The 7,646-nt window shown below is 46.2% G+C and overlaps 2 long non-coding RNA genes across 2 annotated transcripts; one reads left to right on the top strand and one right to left on the bottom strand.

The window, feature by feature from the left end:
* Positions 1-100: 100 nt before the first annotated feature.
* On the top strand, positions 101-3,844 carry LOC140636857 (uncharacterized). The gene is made up of 2 exons (XR_012034086.1): positions 101-899; positions 3,361-3,844. It is a non-coding gene; the product is annotated as an uncharacterized lncRNA (long non-coding RNA).
* LOC140636858 (uncharacterized) lies at positions 3,791-6,057 on the bottom strand. The gene is made up of 3 exons (XR_012034087.1): positions 5,449-6,057; positions 5,265-5,311; positions 3,791-4,118 (listed from the first exon to the last, which is right to left on the bottom strand). It is a non-coding gene; the product is annotated as an uncharacterized lncRNA (long non-coding RNA).
* Positions 6,058-7,646: the final 1,589 nt, after the last annotated feature.

A 7,646-nucleotide genomic window follows, 5' to 3' on the forward strand; every position in this document is an offset into this window, starting at 1 on the left:
CCTCAACTGATGAATGTGACAACATTTTAGCCAAGCTAGTGCCTTTCAGCAATTCGTATGCCTCACCCCTTGACAATGTTCCCAGTGACACGGGTACCTGTTTGTAGCAAATCATCAAAACCGGGTTCCAGCAACCTCATGCCCACCTCAAGTACGACAGAGGTGGTCAGTCCTTTGTGAGGCTGTGTGATCTAGAGTTGTCAGAGCCCCTCCTGGCTGCTCCTGGGTTCATTCAGAGCTCCGGCCCTCTGCTCTAAGGCACTGGGCTAAATGTGTAAGGAGACCAAGGCCAGGAGTCATGCGATGCCCTTGCAAGAGAGTAGTCAGGATCCAAAGTTAAACTTCCCTAAGGGGTTCAGAAGAGGGAGTTGTGGTGGCCTCAAACTACAGCCCCACCCTTATTTTAGAACAGGATGCAATAGGACACATGTCTTAGGGCACAGGAGGCACTCCTGCCTGGGCTAGAAGGGGCCCACCTATCTTTGGAAGCGGCACAGTGTACATGTTAGAATAAAGACTTTGCCGTGTAGTGTGGGATTGCAAGCAAGTTACCTCACTTTTTTTTTTTTTTTTTAAGATTTAATTATTTGAGAGAGTATGAGCAGGGGGAGGGGCAGAGGAAGAAGGAGAAGCAGATTCCCTGCTGAACAGAAAGCTGGCTGCTGGGCCCAATCCTTGGACCCCAGGATCATGACCTGAGCTAAAGGCAGACACTTAACTGACTGAGCCACCCAGGTGCCCCACCTGACTCTTCTGAACTTCTGTTTCCGATATAGATGCTTAGCACAGATGGCTGAGGTTAATGCAGAGATGAAATATTAGGTGTTTAGGACAGAGCTTTATAGCAATAGTCACTATCAATAAGCAACAGTCATTATCAAGGATGGAAGACCACACAGGTAAGTATACAAGGAAGAAGGTGCATGCCGATCAATTTTGTATCAGATTTTAAATCTATTCAATACAAATTATTTGCACTAAGTTATTCTTGGTTGAAGCTCAGTTAATAATAACTTTTGGCAAGGGAACTCAAATTTCTTTAAAAATGGATGAATTGGAGGTGCCTGGGTGGCTCAGACAGCATCTGCCTTCAGCTCAGGTCATGATCTCTGGGTGTTGGGATCGAGCCCCATATCGGGCTTCCTGGTCACTGGGGAGTCTGCTTCTCCGTCTCCCTCTGCCTCTGCCCCTGCTCATGCACACACACACACACACACACACACACACCCTATCTTTGTCTCAAATGAATAAATAAAATCTTTTTTTTTAATGGATGAACTGAACATCTTAAATTTAGTGGTGTCACAAAATGATATTAAATCGGAAAGTTGTCTGATCCTAAGTAGTCACTCAAAAACGAAAATTATCTATTAGAGGACAAACTGGCATGTAATTCTGGTAGGACACATGATTTGCTGGGTGTCTCATCTATAAATGAAGGGGTTGTAGGAATGTTCTTGTCACTTCCATCTTTAACATTTTGTGATTCCAAAGTAGGACCCTGACTGTCACATTTGGTTATAGCTCCTTGCCTTCCCAGGACATTGATGTAAGGCAGATGTGCTTGTTATACACCTTTCATGTGAGACTTTGAACATACAGGGTGTAACACAAAGATCACTATTTGGCTCTGTGGGACCATAAACTGTAAGACCTTCAGTATGTATCTCAACACTTCTTGAGAAAAGCAGCCCTGAAGATGAGTACTAAAAAGTATGAAATAAGGCGGCTCGGGTGGCTCAGTGGTTTAGCGCCGCCTTCAGCCCAGGATGTGATCCTGGAGACCCAGGATCGAGTCCCACATCAGGCTCCCTGCATGGAGCCTGCTTCTCCCTCTGCCTCCCTCTCTCTCTCTCTCTCTCTCTCTCTCTCTGGGTCTCTCATAAATAAAGTCCTTTAAAAAAAAAAAGTATGAAATCGAGACCCTCCTTATCTGGATCTAATATAGCAAAATATTATTTTGGCTCTTTTCCAGAGTTCCCAGTGCTTGGAGATTTATTTGAGAAAGAACATCATATTTTTTACAGTGTCCTTTTTTTATTTTTTATTTATTTTTTTTAAAGATTTTCTTTATTTATCCATGAGAGACACACAGAGAGAGAGAGGCAGAGACACAGGCAGAGGGAGAAGCAGGCTCCCTGCAGGGAGCCCAGTGTGGGACTCGATCCTGGGTCTCCAGGATCACTTCCTGAGCTGAAGGCGGCGCTTAACTGCTGAGCCACCGGGGCTGCCCGAGTGTCCTTTTTTTAAAAGATTATTTATTTGACAGAGAGAGTGTGCGTGCACACAAGGGGGAGGGAGGGAGAGGGAGCATCTCAAGCAGAGTCCCCGATGAGTGGAAGCTGCGATGTGCAGCTCGATGTCACAACCATGAGGTCATGACCTGAGTCAGATAGGTGACCAACTGTGCCACCCAGGCACCCCTTTATGCCGTGTTTTAAATTTACCACAATACTCGAAATAATTTGTGATTTAAATACCGCTTTCTATGAAATGACGTCAAGAAATTCAGCAACCTCTCTGGCCCAAAATCCAAGTGAGCATGGACTGTGTCCCTGGACCTGTGCTGGAACTGAGGTTTCTGAAGAAGCAGAGGCAGGGAAAGATTAGGAGAAAGCACGAAGTGTGGATAAAAGGATTAAAAGGGAACCCGTTGGTGCAAGAAAAGCACCAGAGAAGGAGCACTCTTCTGGAGACAGCAGTTTTTCTTATGATCTGAGTTTATTTTTTTAAAGATTTTATTTATTTATTTATTATTTATTTATTTATTTATTCATTCATTCATTCATTCATTCATGAGAAAGAGAGAGAGAGATTCATTCATTCATTCAGAAACACAGGCAGAGGGGAAGCAGGCTCCACGCAGGGAGCCCAATGTGGGACTTGATCCAGGATCAGGCCCTGGGCCGAAGGTGGCGCTAAACCGCTGAGCCACCCGGGCTGCCTTTGATCTGAGTTTAGAAGCGGTGCTCTCACCAGCCTTCCAAATCCCAGAAGGCATTCCCTGTTGGTTCAGGTGTCCTGGAAAGGAGTCAGGCGGGGCCAGGGCCACGGTGTGCGCCCCCTCTGCACACCCCACCCCTGCCAAACTCCTGTGTGCAAGCCTCATGTCCAATGTGATAGTACGTGGAGGTAGGGCCTGTGGGAGGTGATACCATCACAAGGGGCAGCCCCTGTGATCGGGATCACCGCCCTGTACAGGAGACCCCAGAGAGCTCGCTCGTGTCCTGTAGGCTGCGAGAAGGTGACCATCTATGACCCTCATCAGACACCGCACCCGCTGGCGCCTGGATCTTGGACCCTCCAGCCTCCAGAACTGTGAGCAATAAACGTTTTTTGTCTGTTGTGTTCTGTTAACAGCAGCCCGAAGGAGCTGGGGTATGTGCCTCGCACCAAGCACCAACTGAGGCGAGGCCACGGCGCTTTCTTCCCTCCGTCTGGGTATTGGCAGCGTCCTCCCCGGTCTACAGAGCAAGCAGAGAGGAGACACAACCTGTGACCTGTCCCGGGGAAGCGGGACCTCTGTTCTCAGGGGCTCTCCTGTTCCCATGCTGCGGGCTGGCCCTTAGAGCTCACTATGGGGGGAGACACCCCACCCCGACAGCAGCCCCTCAGGCCAGCTCTTCTCAGCACAATTAACCGCGGCCTGTATTCAAATCATGCTGGCTAGGCCTTCCCACCTGTGGGGAGAATTTGCCCACAAGTTATATCTTTGCAGCTTACATTTAGAAAATACCCATTATCTAGTGAGAATTGTCAGTTAATGGAATAAAACACTGAGAGAGTCACTCAAAGAGATCCCCAAATATTAAAATGTCTGATTTAAAGCTCGGAAATCTTTAAAGGGCTTTTACTTATTACACCATTTCCTTCGCTGAGTAAAAGAAACCACCAAGTCATAAAAGTTAACACTGAATAATACCTGTAAATTTAATGAAATTTTTTTCAGAAAAAAAAAATGGGGATCCCTGGGTGGCGCAGCGGTTTAGCGCCTGCCTTTGCCCCGGGGCGTGATCCTGGAGACCCGGGATCGAATCCCACGTCGGGCTCCCGGTGCATGGAGCCTGCTTCTCCCTCTGCCTGTGTCTCTGCCTCTCTCTCTCTCTCTGTGTGTGACTCTTAAATAAAAAAAAAAAAAAAAAAAAATGTTCATAAAACTTTTTTTTTAAGATTTTATTTTAGAAAGAGAGAAAATGGGGAGGGACAGAAGGAGATGGGGGAGAGGGACAAGCAGACTCTTCGCTGAGCCTGGAGACCGATGTGGGGCTCATTCTCACAACCCTGAGATCGTGATCGGAACCTAAATCAAGAGTTGGACATTGAACCCATTGAACCACCCAGGAGCCCCACTCTCTGAAGATCTTTTATTTATTTATTTTTTTCTGAAGATCTTTTAAAGTGACCATTTAGGATCCAAATTAAAGTGAAATCCAAGTGTGAGCAGGTGGCACCGATGTCAACCAATGACAAATGGGTCAACAGATGCTATTCATGCATGGCACAACCTGCTTGGCAGCCGGCAAATTTCTTTAATGAGAAGAATAAGACAAATTTCCATTTCAGAAAGTCCAAAATGGTGTGTGGCAGAGGGGAATGGGGGCATCTGTGTGATCTCACTCCATTCTGGGAGATGAAGTATAGATTCCGGAGAGCCCCCTCAATTCTAGGAAGCCTGAGGGCAGGAACTCTCATCTGTGTCTACATCCCTAGTGTGTGCCCAGTACAGCTCCAAACACAGCAGGTGTTTAATAAATGTTGTGATGAATGAAAGTACTCAGGAAGAATTAGCCAGTGTGATAGTAAGAAAAACAGGTTTTCCAACCAATTGGATCTGAATTTAAATCCCCCCACCACTCAATAATCATGTGTCATGGATTGAATGTGCGTCCCCTCCAAGTCCATGTTGAAACCCTGTGCCCCAATATGATGGTATTAGGAGATGGACTTTGGGAAGTACTTAGAAGTAGAGGAGGTAATGGGTGGAGCCCTTGTGAATGGGATTAGTGTCCTTATAAGCGTCATTAGAGAGCTTGCTGCTCTCTGCCACATGAGGCTATGAGGAGAAATTGGCCATCTGCAACCCAGAAGAGGGTCTCACCAGAACCCGACCATGCTGCCACTCTGATCCCAGACTTCCAGCTTCTAGAACTATAATAAAGAAATGCCTGGTTGAAAGCCACCCAGTGTACGGTACGTTGGTATAGCAGCCTGAACTAAGATGCAATGTGGCCTGGTCAGGTTATCTAACCTCCTCTAAAACTCACCATGGTTCTCCAGGGCTGGAGAAAGTTGAACATGTTGTTCACACAGTCTGCAGAGGAGATTGAGAAGCAATTACCCCCACATAATAGTTGAGGGCTATGTGAGGTGGTGGTGTAGCAGAAATAAAGTTGGCTTTCCTTAAAAATCTCATGTGTCGAATAGACCTAAGATGCCAGGGCAGCTCACCCGCATTGTAAAACCGCAAGACGTGTGTGAGCCATAGACACCAGGACCCGGAGACTCTCCCTAAAATCCCTAGATGCTTCCAGTCTGCTGGGACCTGAAGTGATCACTGCTGGGCTCAGGGACTGGAAGAGTCTGTAGTGAATCTGCATATGGGAAAGAGCATGGTAGAGCAGACTAGCTTTAGGGGTCATCTTCCCCGGGCCTCAGGGCCACTTCTGGACAATTGCTTCGCAGTGAATAAAATGCTAAATCTTCCCAATGATCCATAGGCCCTCCCCAGCTTCCTAGGATCTACTCCCACTCCCAACAATGCATTCAGTCACCCTAAAGTCTTTGGTGGCTCTCCAATGGATCCTCTCCCATCTTAAGAGGACTTTGTCCTTAAAGCTCATCCTCAGATAGTTATTTCCATGACTGGTTCCCACGCTTAAATGCTACCTCCCCAAAGACGCCTTCTCTAACTACCAGATCTAAGATACCACGCCCTGGGGTGCTTGGATGACTCAGTGGTTGAACATCTGCCTTTGGCTCAGGTCATGATCCCAGGGGCCTGGGATTGAGTCCCACATCAGGCTCCCCACAGGGAGCCTGCTTCCCCCTCTGCCTATGTCTCTGCCCCTCTCTCTCTCTCTGTGTCTCTCATGAATACATAAATAAAATTGTTAAAATAAGATAAAATATCACCCACACACACACACTCTACCCACCCCCAAAACACACACTCCGTTCTCTTACTTGGCTTTACTTTTCTTTGTAATATTTTCATTGTTATTTGTCTTCCTCCTGGAAGGCAAAGACTTTCTCTTGCTAGACACCTAGGGAAGTCTCACATATTTGAATAAATGAACTTGTGAACGAATGAACCTGAGATGATTAGTGTGGGTGTCGCCCACACTCTCCCGTGGGAGGGCTGTGACCTTGTCTCATACAAGAAAGGTACTGGTGTTGTTAATATCCCTCGGGTTATCAATAAGACATCTTAATCATCTCAGGAAAGCAGACCAGATATATTTCAGAAGGGAGCATATGACAGTGAACAGTCAAATCCCACCAATGTCAAGAATTAATGAGCTGTCTGTTCTCTTATGAACATAATGTATAAATTCTGCTGCTCTGTGCCATTCAGATTTAGAAAGGACGACTAAAATAATTGTGAAGGTGAAGGACAGCATTGGGAGCTATTTTTAGAATCCTGCAACAAAAGTTTTTTTTTTTTTTTTTTTAAGCACTCAGTTGAGTCTGATTTGATTTTATGACCTTTCTTATCTACTTCTCGAATTATTCCTTGGGAATTATGATCATCTCAATTTTCCTAGTTATTAGAACTCACAAACACTTAGTGCCTGATGAGAAGGGAATAGAGGGATGGTAGCTTCGTCCAGCAAAGAAATTAAAGAAATCCAGAGATCACACGATTGTTGATTTTCTTTGAGTTTCTTACCACTTCCTGGGTCAGGCATAGTTGGGCGGTGGGGTGTACCCCCAGGCAAAGCAGTGCAGTGGTCTGCCCAAGAGTTTTGTGGGCACGACTGCAGATATTGTGATGACGATCCTTCATTTACTGCTCCTAGAAACAACTTTTCAGATACTGAGTCAAGACGCAGAAAACACTCCTCAGTAGCCAGCGGAACCAGGGAGTGTCCGATGAGGCGGGTTCTGGGGTGTTGATGAGGGCCAGCAGGGCAGAGAAAAGGCAGAGGAGCTACAGAGAGACAGAGGTGATAAATACCATGAGAGCCGAGATGGAGGAACAGAATGAAGAGCTCAGAGGAGGAAACAGCCTTTACAGGGGGCGATCCTTGCAATCCTGGCCTCGCTTCTCCCCCTTCTCCAGGAGATGAATGGAAATCAAGCAAAAGCCTATCAACTTTCTCTGTTTCTTTCTCTGTTTTCAATCCTTTCTCAAACCAAGGCCCAGACAAACCACTGGGCAGAAAATCACTTTATTTTTACAAGACTAAGCATGCCCATTGCAATGGTGTTTATAATTTTTTTTATTTTTTTTATTGGTGTTCAATTTACCAACATACAGAATAACCCCCAGTGCCCGTCACCCATTCACTCCCACCCCCCGCCCTCCTCCCCTTCTACCACCCCTAGTTCGTTTCCCAGAGTTAGCAGTCTTTACATTCTGTCTCCCTTTCTGATATTTCCCATACATTTCTTCTCCCTTCCCTTATATTCCCTTTCACTATTAT

Source organism: Canis lupus, chromosome 7, assembly GCF_048164855.1.
Source record: "Canis lupus baileyi chromosome 7, mCanLup2.hap1, whole genome shotgun sequence".
NCBI lineage: Eukaryota > Metazoa > Chordata > Mammalia > Carnivora > Canidae > Canis > Canis lupus.